This window comes from Crocuta crocuta, unplaced genomic scaffold (genome assembly GCF_008692635.1).
Source record: "Crocuta crocuta isolate KB4526 unplaced genomic scaffold, BGI_CrCroc_1.0 scaffold118, whole genome shotgun sequence".
Classification (NCBI taxonomy): Eukaryota; Metazoa; Chordata; class Mammalia; order Carnivora; family Hyaenidae; genus Crocuta; species Crocuta crocuta.
This window is the reverse complement of record NW_027551558.1, coordinates 24,354-39,302: the sequence shown is the minus strand read 5'-3', so window position 1 is coordinate 39,302 and position 14,949 is coordinate 24,354.

The window sequence follows — 14,949 nt, the reverse complement described above, 5'->3', positions numbered from 1 at the left end:
TTCTACACACATCTGCTGTTTCTAAAAACATAGTCAAATACTTCCATTCAAACTTTCCTCTTTAAAATCTGGCTCCTTGGGATGCCTGATGGCTCAGTCGGTTAAGCATCCCACTTTGGCTCAGTTCATGATCCCGCGGTTTGTGGATTCGAGCCCCGCATCGGGCCCTGTGCTAACAGCCAGCTCAGAGCCTGGAGCCTGTTTCGGATTCTGTGTCTCCCGCTCTCTCTGACCCTTCCATGCTCATGCTGTCTCTCTCTCTCTCTCAGAAATGAATAAAACATTTTTTAAAAATTAAAAAAAAAACTGGCTCCTTAAGTAACTACCCTTATTTTTCTTACCTTCACCAAGAAACTTCTTGAAACATTACTGTATATTTTGCTTCCACTCTGTTGAAAAAGATTCTTGTTTTAAGTTGCCATTAAAATCCAATATCCTGTGCTTCCAATTTGTAGAATTGATTGGAGTGGTCTGTGACCAACTGAAAATCAACTGCTCAGCCCACTTTTCAAATGTTCTCTTTGGCCTTGGTGACATGCTTTCTCATGTTTTTCCTTCTCTCCAATTGTTCCTCGCCTACAGCTTCTACTTTTTCTTAGCATCCTCCTCTGTTTCTACCATACATATTTTCCTTACTTGACCTCATACTTTTCTGTGATTTTACCACTTGTATCATGCTGATCCTCAAATAAATATATTCAGCTTCGCTCATTTCTCTTGACCTCCAGACTCACATTTCCAGCCACCTTTTGATAGTGTTGCTTGACTGTCTCTTGTCATTTCAATTTCCATATGTTCCAGATTAAATACAGCACCTTTCTTTCCTCATTCCAAATCTATTCTTCCCCATCTTGGTTATGGGTGCCAGGGTCTTATTTCTCAAGACAGATTCCCTTGACTTAATTATTCATTTTGTCCATTTTGGCTGAACTGTAACTTCCAATTTCACACTCCTCATCTCTGTGCTTTTATATTTGACATGGAACAATAAAAAATTATCTCTTCTATTATAGTTCTCAGGAACTTCATGGAAATCAGTAGCTGTATATTCAGCATTTTTATCAGAACTCCAATAAAATCTTACCAAGTTATGATGTTATACTCACATTTACATGTCCGGCTTTCTCTGCTGAGTTGTGAGTTTCTCAAGGGAGGTAACTCTCAAGTTCATTTGTTATCACTAGCATCAGGCACATAGAAAGCCCTCAATAAATATTTTGTACAATAAACTAATGACGTATCTCATTATTGGGCTCTATGTTCCCAACTCTCCATTACTAGAGCTCACTTTATTTGCATTCACTCTCTTACTAAGTTAGAACTCTTCAGATAGTATTGCAAAAACTTTTGTTGGTTCTTCATTGCCTTCAATATAAAAACAAAATTGCTTAGCATGGCATAGAGTCATCACCATTAGCTCATGCTAATTCATGATCTCCCTGCTTCCTCTCTAGAGTCAATAAAATAATCTCTGCCACTGGCATGTTATGCCTTTGTGTGACTCTGAGTGTTGCCCAAGCTGTTTTGCCTCTGTTTTTTATATCTTCTGTGGTTGAACACATTTTCTCCTCCATGGCCATGCTGCATGTCAACTCCACCACATAACCTTTTCTTGTAAGCCTTCAAAGAACATATGCCTCCTTTTTTCTTGCCTCCATAGCACATCATACACATTTTGCTTTAGTACTTATGTTATGATTTCTGTTATATGTCTCCATTTCTGTTTGCTTATGTGTTATTTATGGAGCTCTGTCTTCACTGATCAACGAGCCCTTTGATGCCAGAAGATAGGTCTTATTTATCTTTGATCCTTGATACAACATACATTTGCTGAAAATGATATGCATTTGCTGCATGTTTATCATTAAATTGATTAGTGAGTAATTACAACTTTGGGTAGAATAGTAAAGTGGTGAATGAGTATTTGGTTTTCTACAAAATAAAGTACTGTTCCTTATTATTTTTCAGAAAAAGTCATCAGAAATATGCTGGCAGATTTTTTACCCTATGATTGAAAATGTGCTTGTCCCCTTTCTTTAGATAGAAAGAAAAATAAGAAGGAAGGAGAACAGTCACAGCACACCTGTGTTGGCAAGCTGTCAAACCCTCCATCCCTGACATTAATTGGATCATCCACTGAATGGGGGAACTGATGGAAAATGCAATGAGAAGAGATGACTGGGGAGAATAAATGCTATTCTGCCTATCAACAGTGATGAAAGTGACACCTGAAGAGTTATCTTTTATTGCACACAAACAGATGGCTTCAAACGACACATGCTACATGCTGCCAGATTTCTTATGCTCACCTCTAAGCATTTAGGTCAGCTTGAACAATCAAAAATTAAAATCTAAACAACAAAGAACACTTCCTGGAGGAGTGAGTCACTAAAGCTGAAAGCAATTATCAACTGTGTTTAAGTGTCTGCCTGCTGTTTTTTTAAATGACCTGCTATATGAAAGGAATTTTAGGATGAAGACTTAGCCAAACATTAGAAAGAAAAAGTCCCCTGATTTCTGCTTTCCACTGGTTAACAAAAGAAAGAGAAAAGAAAAATAAATCAGGCAAGTAAAAAGCTACATCCAGTGACTGTATCCACCGTCTTACTGCAAGGGAAAATGAATGTCCAAAGAAACTTCTCTTCAAAATTGTGAGTCATATTAGAAGAAAAATAACTAAAAACTTACAATCCAATGTTTCTGTAAGATGACATAAATCTAGGATAAGGAATAGAAGTGGTCAAACAATTAAAATATATATTATCCCCTATTTTACAGAGCAGTCATATTCAACACATGTTATGAATTTTACCCTTCTTTAGTTTGGAATTTTAGCCAATTTCATTCTAAAAACATCAAATTATACTCAGCCAAGCAAACACCTATCTTAATTTGCAACGCTTGGGATATCTAAATTAGGCAAATGTGTTTATTTGTGAGTTCTCCTCATTCATATAATGCAAAGCTATTGCTAGTTTGGTTTCCACATTATATGCAATTTAAAATCAGGAGAAATTGGGAGAAAAAGGGATATGCATAGAAGGTATTGAAAGGGCAAAATTATTCTATACCAAATAGACCTAAAGAGAAGAGGCAGGTGTTTCAAGTGGAATAAATATTTTTAAATGGATAGAAATGGATTGAGTATGTGGACGACCAAGGTAGGGATGTTTGGAAAGGAGAGGCATGGGATTTGAGAAAAGTAGCTCCATTATGAACTAAATCCTTTTCACTTTTCTCTAAGAAATTCAGGTAGAGGTTAGCACAGATGCCATTTTATTGTTTTTGTGCTTCTGTACTGTGCTTCTTTGCATCATGAAACTCCTTGATTAGACTGAGTAGCAAGGAGCCTCAGCATTTGGTAAGGCTATAAGGGACAAAATAATGGTGTAGGGAAATGGCTGATTTCTGCTGGATAACAATTTGGGAGAGGGTCTTCCAATAACGGTCTGCTTCCTATAGACAACCTACTTCTTTGTTATTAATCTATTAAATACATATTAATTTTTGTTTCAGATCAGATGCTATTTTAGGTGTTGCCATAAAAAATTAATGCACATTGACACTGCTTTCCAGGACTATACAATCTATCAGGAAAGATTCAGTCAAGAAAATTGAGTTGATAAATAAGAGTATGAGTGTGGATGAGGGGGAAATGAATTCTCACCGATGATTAGTTGAGAGACAAAAACAGACTTTACAGAGGATGAAACATTTTAGCTGAGTCTTTAAGGAAGAATAGGCACTCATCTGGCAGAGCAATAAAATACAGATTATTAAAACAGAAGAGTTTATACAAAGGAATGGTAACATTAAAGACAGAAACATGCCCAGCCCACAGAAGAGTACATTCTGCATGAGCATAAAGTGTATTCCAGGAGAGGGAAATGATGCTGGGAAAGTAGATTGGAAGACATGCAAGGTGCTTTGCATGTCCTTCTAAAGGAGTATCTTATGAAGCAGCATGATGTCACCATATTTCCCTGGACAACAGATAGAAGTAGAAAGACACGGAGGATGAGGTCTGTTTGTACATTACTTGCAATGACCCACATGATAGCTGAACCAAGAACCAAGACAGGGTAATCACAGGAGGAGAAAATGACGTCAGTTCCTAAGGTGTTTAGGAGTAGACATAGTAGACTTGGTGCCAACTTTGGTGTAGACAACTAACAGAAGTAACGTCAGGAATAAATGAAATGTCTTGATTGGATGCTTTTTATTTATGGCAGTAGTGCTTTTATACAAGAGCAAAATGGAGGGAGAGTTTTCTTGTAGTGAACTTGAAAGGTAGTGAACTCATGTTTGGACAGGCTGATTTTCATCTGTGAAACATTAGGGAAAGATACAGGTCTTGCCTGGGTGGCTCTGTGGGTTAAGTGTCTGATTTATGATTCAAGCTCAGGTCATGATCTCGAGGTCCAGAGATCAAGCCGCAATTGGGCTCCACGCTGAATGGGGGGGGGCATGCTTAAGATTCCTTCTCTCTCCCTCTGCCCCTCTTCTCTGCTTATGCATGCTCTCTTACTCTCTGTCTTTAAAAACTTTAAAAAAAAGATATAGGTCTTGAACCCAAGATATGGTCAGGGCTATAAATGCATATATATCTCTATCATCTCTGGGTAGATATAGATACAAAATCCAAGGAGAGATAACTTCTCATATCTTAGGCATTTCTTCATATCTCCCTTCTAACTTTCTCATCAAAATCTGACTCAACAGAGAGTTTTTAAAAGCTTTCATATAGACTGATGTGGCTACTCTGCATACATTTAAATTTGGTTTTTGTGTGGCTGATTACTTCACATCCTTTCAGTGTCTGCTTGTATGAATATACTGAGAAATAGCTTCCTTGACCATCCCTACTCCTGCCTGCTTATCTCTGTATTGTTCATTTTCTCCAAAGCACTTATCTCAATGAACTTCTTGTTTGCCTAATCATTTACTGCTTATCTTCCTCCTCTGACTGTCAACTCTAGGGATATGGGGATTGCATCTATGCACTCACCAATTTATACCTTGTGTCTGGCACACAGCAATACTGTATTAATAATAGTTGAGTTAAATAGCAGATTTGAAGAGAAAGAAAGTTAAACAAATTACTTTGGTGATGGAAATTTTAGCTTAGTGCTGTAAAGAGGCATATGAAAAGTTAATCTGTGTGAAGAACAAATATAGTGAATCTATATTTGAGGATGCTAAAATGACTATGTAAAAGAAGAAAGGGGGAGATGGAATTCTAAAGATGTATGCTTATCAGAAGGTGTGAGTGTAACATAGAAGAGTGAAGCAAAAGAATAAGGAAATTGAGGATATAAGTAAGGTTAATAAGGATGGAAATATAAGGGAAAGATATATGTGTGGAAATATGTAAGAAATTCAGAAACATACACTGTCTCTGTTCTCTGCAGAAACTAAGTAATGCCTTGTTCATAAGTTAGATATTTGTACTAGCATGTTAGTTCATACTAACTGTAGTATATACTAACTATATAGGTATATAGTATGTAAATTGTATAGAGCTATATAGTTACATTGTATATACTATATTTATGCTAAATATAAATATGCTAAGGAAGGGATGCTTAAAACATCATACTGGTGACCCACACTGAAGAACTACTTCTATGTCCAGGAGTCCCAAAGTGATGAGTATTTTTGACACTCCTGTTTTACCAGTTAGGAATTTAAAAATCAGACGTTTTAAATTAGATGTAAAATGTGCACTGGGCTACATCTCTAAGCTACAGGTAAGTGTTAGAACTATTATTATCTTGCTGAAGGAGAACTTGGACCTTAAATGTATATTTTAAAAAAATATTTTATTGTCAAGTTGGTTGTCTTAAAGAGTTTTCATCATGTGAAGCACCTGTGTGGCTCATCTGACTTCAGCACAGGTCATAATCTCACAGTTCGTGGGTTTGAGCCCTGTCACTGTGGAGCCTGCTTGGGAATCTCTCTCTCACCCCTCTCTCTCTCTCTTCTCTTCTCCCACTTGTACTCTCTTTCAAAATAAATGAACTTAAAAAGAAAAGAGGTTTAATCATGTATCTGTCCTAAGTTCTGACCCTTTAAAGGAACTCTGGTCTAGATCATCTCTCCAACCCTGTGCTTGCCCTAATTCCCATACTTATAGCAAGTAGCCTTAGAAATCACCCCAAGATTCTATGCATGGAGATGCCCAGAGCAGGTAGAAGCCCAGGAACCTCACCATGTTTGTGTTGCCCATTGCTGTAATTCCAAAATCTTGGACAGTGCCTAGCACCCAGCAGGCACTAACTATATATGGCTGAACAAATGAATCTTTGTGTTTTGTAAAAGGATCTCCCTAAATAAATAATATTTCACTGATCCAAATTATAAAAAGAAATGCTTTCTGCCATAAATAGTTAAAAATTACATTACTCCTTCCATAGCTATAATTAGGCAATACTTTACCAATGTACTTTTGGTATTTTCCTCTGTTGTTTTCTGTCAACAATTCATTTTTCTTCAGAGCAATAATTTTAATTTAAAAATAATCTCATATTTTTGTTTTAACTTATCTCCTATACTAGAGTGCTAGCATGACTCATTTACTTAATTCATCCATTTGATATATATTTATTGAGCAACATTTACATGCCAAGTGCTATTCTAAGAGCTATGGAAATGAATAAGCAATGAACAAGATAAAAAGAGGCTGAACTCATACAGTTCACATTTTAGTTGGCGAGAAAATGATTAATATATATCTGTTTTCCATAGTATCCCTAGAACCCATCATAGTATCTGATGTTCAATATATATTTTATTGAATTCAATATATATTATTGAATGAATTAATATATACTATATATTATTTATTATTGAATATATGTAATATTACATATACATGCTAGACACCATATGCAGACTGAGGACACAACCCTTATCCTTTTGAAGCATACTATCTATTGATAATTATATTTTTAAGTAGCTAGAATGGCTTTTGGTTTAATGGTACAAGAATAATAATCTACCATAGTCACTCATGCCTAGAATTATAACTGAAAAGCAGTTTTGCAGAAATTGTTCTTTAAGGAAAAGTTGAATAATTTTATTAAGGATAATCTCTAAACAATTGAAGCAAGTTATAAATTATTTGTTTAAAATATTTAGACAAGAGATTTAATGAGGAAGTAAGAATGAATAACCTCTAACTTTCCATATATTTTACATTGAACCAAAGAAACAATGAGAGATGAAATTAAAATAAATTTTAAAGTAGCATCTATAATATAAATAAAATCAAGAGACAATAGCAAAGCACATTTTATGATCTAACTAATCACTATGTTTTAACCAATTCATAGAAGAAGCTAGGAGTCATATGTATTTTCAGTCACTTTTGTCCACTAAGGAAACTGTTACACCATTAGATTCATTAAGAAGACCAAAGCTGAAATTTTACTTATCAGTGACTTTTTTTTTTGCTTCTAGAATAATTAAGACCTACATATTAGATTGCAAGATTGTTGTAACTGACAATGAGAAAGTGCTTATATACTACAAACTCCTGAACAACTATAACAACACACACACACTCACACACACGTTCTTCCGAGCCTTTAAATGTCCCATGTGAAGATACCATCCCAGCATTCTGTCAGGTAGCATGTGTGTATCTGACAGTTCTGTTCTGACCCCGGGGTGCATGTCCAATCATATTTACACATTATAGTATATACATTACAGGAAATACCAAAAAAGAGAGTGAACACAGAAGAGGCTTTGCAATCAGGTCTTATCCAGATGATAACAAGCACATTTAGAGATAATGAGGTTGAAATAATGAAGTATTTCAATAAACACTCCATTCAGCAAAATACCAGGTGTGCAGCACAAAGGGCCAGGCGACACACAAGTACATTCCTCCCCATCTGTGGGACCATGAGCTCCAAGAAACTGAAGAGCTCTCTTGTAGTCTCTCTGGGAAGGAATGGATGATTAGCCTCTCCACAGTTGAATCAGCTATAGCTTTTAAGAGGTAGTGCTGTTTCACATGGTTAAGTTGAATTGAAAAGAGAATTTGGCCATTCATCTCCACCTAGAACTGAAGATTATCTCCATGCGATGGGGAGTGCTGTCTGGTTCCTGGGCTGGGGTGGGAGCAGGCAGGGTTGTGACCCAGGGGGCAGGACCAGAGGTGCCTATCAATGTCAGGTGGCTTCCAGAAGGTGTAGATGGCTCCTGCTGGGAACAGCCATCAGCTGGCTGAGAAACACTGAAATATTCAATGTGTTGCCTAACTCTCTGAGTGGAGCGTCATGATGAATGTGGTGCTTCTCAAATATTAATGTGCAGGAGAATCACTTGGGGGGGTGGCTGTTAAAATATAGGTCCTGGGGAGAGCTGAAGACCCTGCATTTCTTTCTTTTTATATATATATATATATTTTTTATTTATTTCTAGGAGAGAGAGAGAGACAGCCTGAACAGGGGAGGGTCAGAGAGAGAGGGAGACACAGACTCTGAAACAGGTTCCAGGCTCTGAGCTGGCAGTCAGCACAGAGCCCGATGCGGGGCTCGAACCCACGAACCGCAAGATCGTGACCTAAGTGAAAGTCGGACGCTTAACCGACTAAGCCACCCAGGCGCCCCAGACCCTGCATTTCTAACAAGCTCCCAGTGGATTACCACTTTGAGGAGCCCTTCTGGACTGCTCTTGAGGAGCAAAGTATCAGAAAGCCCCTGGTAACAGCAGCAGGACATAAAGGCTCATCAGTCCTCTCTACCATTTGCTTGAAATGTAACCACAAATATAAGCCACTTGAATTCCCTGACACAACTCCTCAGCTACCAAATGGAAACAGAAATAACTATAATGAAGTATTTTCATTATGTGTAAAATAACTGCATGCAGTAAAACAGTGCTTCCTAGCTGTGTGTCCTTGAAAATGATAGGTAACCTCTCTGAATCTTCTTTTCTTCCTCAACAAAATGGGCATTGTATCACATCTCTTTTTTAATGTTTTACTTATTTTTGAGAGAAAGGGAGACAGAGCATTAGTTGGGAGAGCCACGGAGAGAGCGGGACACAGAATCTGAAGCAGGCTCCAGGCTCTGAGCTGTCAGCACAGAGCCCAACACGGGGCTTGAACTCACAAACTTTGAGACCTTGATCTGAGCTCAAGTCAGATGCTTAATGGACTGAGCCACCCAGGCACCCCTGTATCACATTTCTTGATGAAAGTTCCATGAGGCAGTTGTCCAGCATCTAGAACCTTTCCTGGCATATGGTAGCTTCCGAATAAATGCGAGCTCTCTGCTTACTATCTGTGAGTTACAGTTTGATGCTAATCCTTGACTCAGAAATATGAAAATACATATGTCACAGCAGTGACTTGCTGAGATATCCCTCTCAGGCCACTGAGTTCGAAGCAAAACAATTGTATTTGCTTTCTTTCTCTTCTTTTCTTTTTTGGAATGTTTGCAGTGCCTTGGGAGAATGTCCTTTATTTTACCTGGAGGAAAGTACTGTTTTTAATATTAGCAGTGAAAAATATTCCCATGTTGTACAAGAATTCCTGTGTCTGTCGCTCATGCTGCTGCATTTCAATGTTCTGTATCTTGTGCTCATTTTCACAGATGATAATGTGCACCAATACAAAATACTAGTGGAAGGCCCACCTTCAGTTGCCCTAAATACACTCTGAGGTAAAACAGAAATTTCATTCAAGGAAAAATTGCCCTTCTGAGAAGATAGCTGACCTTTGGAAATGCATGTTTGGCCCTCACTTAAAAACTAGTGAGCAATTATTTTTACCTCAAAAATTCATTAATGATAGATAGTATGAATGTTTGCTATCTTCTGCCACTCACTATCAGAACAGACATAAAGAAACCACTTGAACTCTCAGATCTCCTCTTCCCTTATCTGCAAAAAAAGGACCCATAACAACTCTTCTGTCCCCCTTAAGTGCCTCTGTATGAATCATATGAGATAAATCAACACTAAAAAGTGTAATGCAGTGTTCACAGAACAGTAATGCTTCTTTTCTTGGTCACTGCATCAAGACAAACATTTCTTAAAGGGCTCAATGGCATTTTTAAAAAACTTACTACATAAGCTTCTGGATTAAAAAACCAAAAGCAAAAACAACAACCTGCCTTTGAGAGTCATTATAAGGATGGTGTGATGTTTTTCAAAGCCTTGGACACCAACTCTCTGTTAATGGCTGTTAAGGAAACCAGGCCAACAAAACCTGACTTCCAAAAGGAGTCTCCATAGGAGGTCTTTCAGGTTGGGACATTCTCACAGACAAGAGTATTACAGGCCAGGCCTGGTATGCATCTTGAAATGTGCCTCCCCCATGCCCATGATCACGTGGGTCCTAGATCTTGTGGGAAGTTTGTTCATCAACTGGAGTCTGTGGATCAGTGCTTGAAGGCCTCCTAAAAGGGTTATATTTGTGAGAAAACATAACTAGTAGTCACCTAACTGACCAAGACAAGGGGAGAAATTCTATCTGTAACATGGAGTCTTCTTTTCAGATTTCTCTTGACCCAGTACTTGTTGCATTTGATATGAAGCAGAGATCTGAGTGGATTTTGCCAGTGATTTAAAAGGCAATTATTTAGGACTTATTATTTATTGTTAATGTATTAGTTTGTCTTAATAAAACTTATAAAGCACTGGATGTTGTGCAATATAAAGAGACACTTAATATGGTCCTTTAAGGCAGAATTTGCAAAAACTAAACCTGGAAAGTGTGTAAACACAGCAATTAGCAAAGGATCTCTAATGACAAATTCCCATTTTCTCACTATGGACTAAAGCAATAATCCCACTTTTGAAACCAGGAACTTAAAAATTCGTCTGCATAGCCATCTGTTTCTTTGTAAGCAGACTAATCTTCAAAATATTGCCATTCCATCCTTAAGGCAATCATTTGATAGTATTATCCCCATTATTCAGTTAGTAAGAGTTTTCACAGGGAATCATGAAGAGAACTTGCTACAAGAAAAAGGGACCATAAGACTTGTCAGAAAGAACTGTCCTGCTCTGCATGGAGCTGGAATTGCAAATTTCTTGATCTTTTGATATGACACATACTTTCTCCATTGACAGAGTGATTTTTTTTTCTTTATAACTAGGATATAAAGTGGGTAGTGTATGCCTAGATACTGCAGTTATCTATCAAGAGGTCAACTCTTTTCTACCACTAGTAATACTGATTGTTTTCAATACTTGTGAATAAAAAGCCACTAACTGGCAAATGCCATTAAGTCTTAAAGAATGCATTACTATAAAGAAAAATGCAGCCAAATCTTACTTTATATCACAGACAAGGTTCTGAAAACCTACTACATAAATCAGTTTTTGATAGCAACAAATCATATTTTTAGATATAATGTGGGTTTTTTCTTTATAAGAAATATCACAGTAGATTATTTCTGATGGAGATAAACATTTTTTGAGAATTAGACACTTTTTATGCCTACTCTTTTTACTGTGAAGTACACAGGATTATTATTAACCTAAATCACTCCATTTCAGTATGCCCATAAACCATTTTTGTTCTTTAAAATAAGTGTTAAAAGTGAAATGTGTACAGTATATTAGCAATACTTCATTCCTAAGTTCTGTAGAAGCCCATCTGGATGTTGTCAACCTAGCTACAAACCCATGTAAAATTTAAAGTGGTGGCATTCTTAGGAGGAGACAAAAAATAGCAATAAACAAAGGCAGTTCAACCCTGTTACAGGGTATCTTTTCTTTATTTTTTAATGTTTATTTATTTTTGAGAGAGTGTAAGTAGGATAGGGGCAGAAAGAGGAGACAGAGACTCTGAAGCAGGCTCCAGGCTCTGAGCTGTCAGTGCAGAGCATGACATGGGGCTCAAACCCACAAACCACGAGATCATGATCTGAGCCAAAGTCAGACCCTTATCTGACTGAGCCACCCAGGCACCCCTATTTCTCTTACTTTAACCGTGTGCACAAATGGAACATGAAACTGAACATGGAGTTAGTTTTTACCATTTTCTCACCTAGATTGATATTGTTAAAGAACAGATATAAGTAGAATTAACTTTTTGATAAAACACATTCAAAACTCTTGATTGGTTCAAAAACCATGAATTCTGCATTTGTGACCTTGCTTATTCCTTGAAATTTCCTCATGTTCACATGTCATGACTATATCCACCTCTGAAAAAGACAGAATCCTCTTCTGGTTTTTCCAATTCTTCCTCTTATGAATAATCTCTACATTTTGGGTACTGATCTGGCTCTACTTTGGAGTAGAGTTATGAGTTTATTTTTCTGCTTTCTATAAACTAGAAGCTTCTGTCATAGAATTGATGACTACTTATCTTTACATAGTGCAACACTGCACATACTCCTATACATATAGGAACTCTATAATGAAATCAGCACTGATCCTGATGGTAGCCTAGAGGACTGACTTAGCCATGGTCTTGTAAATTTTAGTTTTAATCGGGTTGTATCTTTGAGTCTAAAGAGTGTGTCATACAGAGAAGGTTTGGTGGGATCACATGTTTTTTTTTTTTTTTTCTTTTTTAAAGAGAGAGAGGCAGAGTGCGAGTTGGGGAAGGGCAGAGAGAGAGGGAGTCACAGAATCTGAAGCAGGTCCAGGCTCTGAGCTGTCAGCACAGAGCCCGTCGTGGGCCTTAAACTTGCGAGTGTGAGATCATGAACTGAGCTGAAGTCGGACACTCAACCGACTGAGCCACCCAGGTGCCCTGTATCACATGTTTTTTTAATCTAGTCTGACAATCTCTGTCTGGATTGTTTGACCCATGATATAATTGATTTATAGCTTTCATTTACATTTCTTTGCTTATGTCTCATGTGTGTTTCTTCTGTTGCTCCTTTAACTGATTTATTTTGCAGTAAGTGAATATTCTATAATGTAGATTTAAATTTTATCAATGATTTCTTAACTATTATTTTTTACTTATGTTTTAGCAGTTGTTCTAGGATTTCCCACATATTACTTACCAGGATAAATACTTGTTTCAGATATATGCTAATTCAATTCTAGTAAGATATATAAATGTTATTTCTATACAGTTCTAGTCCTTTTCCCCTCTTTTTGTGGTTATCTTGTTATACATATTACATCTCTTAATGTTACAAGCCCAACACTACACAGTTATAATTATTACTTTACTTTATCCTCTATGGCTATCTTCTTAGTCTAATACAGCTCTGCTGCCACTCATCTCCTTTGTGCTGTTTTGCCAACTATATATGTATATTATATATATATGATAAAGGCCCAATGTGACATTGTCTACATATTATATTATGCAATTATTTTTAAAATCAGTTATGAGAAAAACAGAAAAATATATACTACTACTGTTTTTTATGATTACATAATTATCTTTACCTGTGCTTTTTGTTTTTCCTTGTGGATTCAAACTACTGTCTGGAGTTAGCATTACTTGTTTTCAGCCTGAAGAACTGGTATTTTTTACTTAGTATATTTTTCTAGGGCAAGTCAAGTAGCAATGTATTTAGTGTTTGTTTATCTGGGAAGGCCATTATTTCACCTTCAGTTTTGAAAGAGAGCACTGCTTGATAGAGAGTGTTGGGTTGGCAGTTTTGCTTTGATCACATTGAATGCATGTGTCATCTCACTACCTTCTAGACTATATTGCTCTGCTGACAAATCAGTGAGCATCCTATTGCAGTGATCTTGTAAGTGAGGAGTTATTTTTCTCTTTGTGCTTTCAAAATTTTCTCCTTGTCTTTGACTTCCAAAGTTTTTACCATGATGTGTTCATTTATGGATCCCTTTGAGTGTATCCCATGTGGAGCTAGTTGTATCCATTGTTTTCCAATAAATCGGGCAAGTTTTCTGCCATTATTCCTTCAAATAGTTTATCTCCTTTTTGTCTCTCTTTTCTTTCTGGCTCTCTTATTAGATGTATGTTTGTGCACCTGATGGCATTTTACATTTCTCTTTGGGCTCTCTTCATTTTTTTTCTCTTTTCATTCTTCAGATTATACAATCTTTATCAAGCTTCTTCAAGTTCACTAATTCTTTCATCTGCCAGTTCAAATCTACTGTTGAGCCCCTCTAGTGAACATTTGCTATTATATTTTTTAGCTTCAGATAATTTCCATTTGATTATTTTTATACATTCTCTTTATTAATATTTTATATTTGATAAAACATTGTCATATATCCCTTGGCTTTTTGAATGCTGCTTTCCTTTAGTTGCAACATATTTATAATGGCTATTTTGAACTGTGTTAAATCTGACACCTGGTTGAGTTCCCAAGTATTTTGTGATTTTTATTTATTTATTTGGTTTGTTTTTGTTTTTGTTTTCTGGCATAAGGATCATACTTCCCTGTTTTGTTGCATACATGCCCTATATTTTTTGTTCAAAATTGGACATTTTAGATATTAAGTTGTCTAAACTCTGGATAGTGCATCCCTCACCTTTTAGGGTTTATTATTGTTATTTTCTTTTTATTTGTTTAGTAACTGGCTGAATTATTTAGTAGAGTTTATTCTCCATCCCCCAGTAGTCTGAAGCCTCTGATATTACTCCTTAGTATGTTCAGAGTAACCCTGTAACCCAGTATTATTGGTGGAGTTGGTTTTCTATCTTTTCTCAGTTTTTGAACTCCACTAATTGTTGGCTGACTGCTTTGCTGTTTTCAGAAATGCTCTGGGACACAAATTGCTCTGTAAACTAATACAACCAAATTGTGCCACCTTTAAAGGAATAGCTTCTACGGTTCATGTTTGGAATTTGTTGTAACTCTTTTCAATTGTCTTATTCTCTGGTTATGTCTTCTAAAGTAACCAGCATACAGTCTTTCCAATTGCCTTTAACCACAACCTCCCATGTTCTTCAGAGTGCCCTTAGGTTTTAACTTCCCTGTGCTCTTTTGTAAATGAGGTCAGTTCTGTCAGGAAAAGATTGGGAGCTTTCTGTCTTAT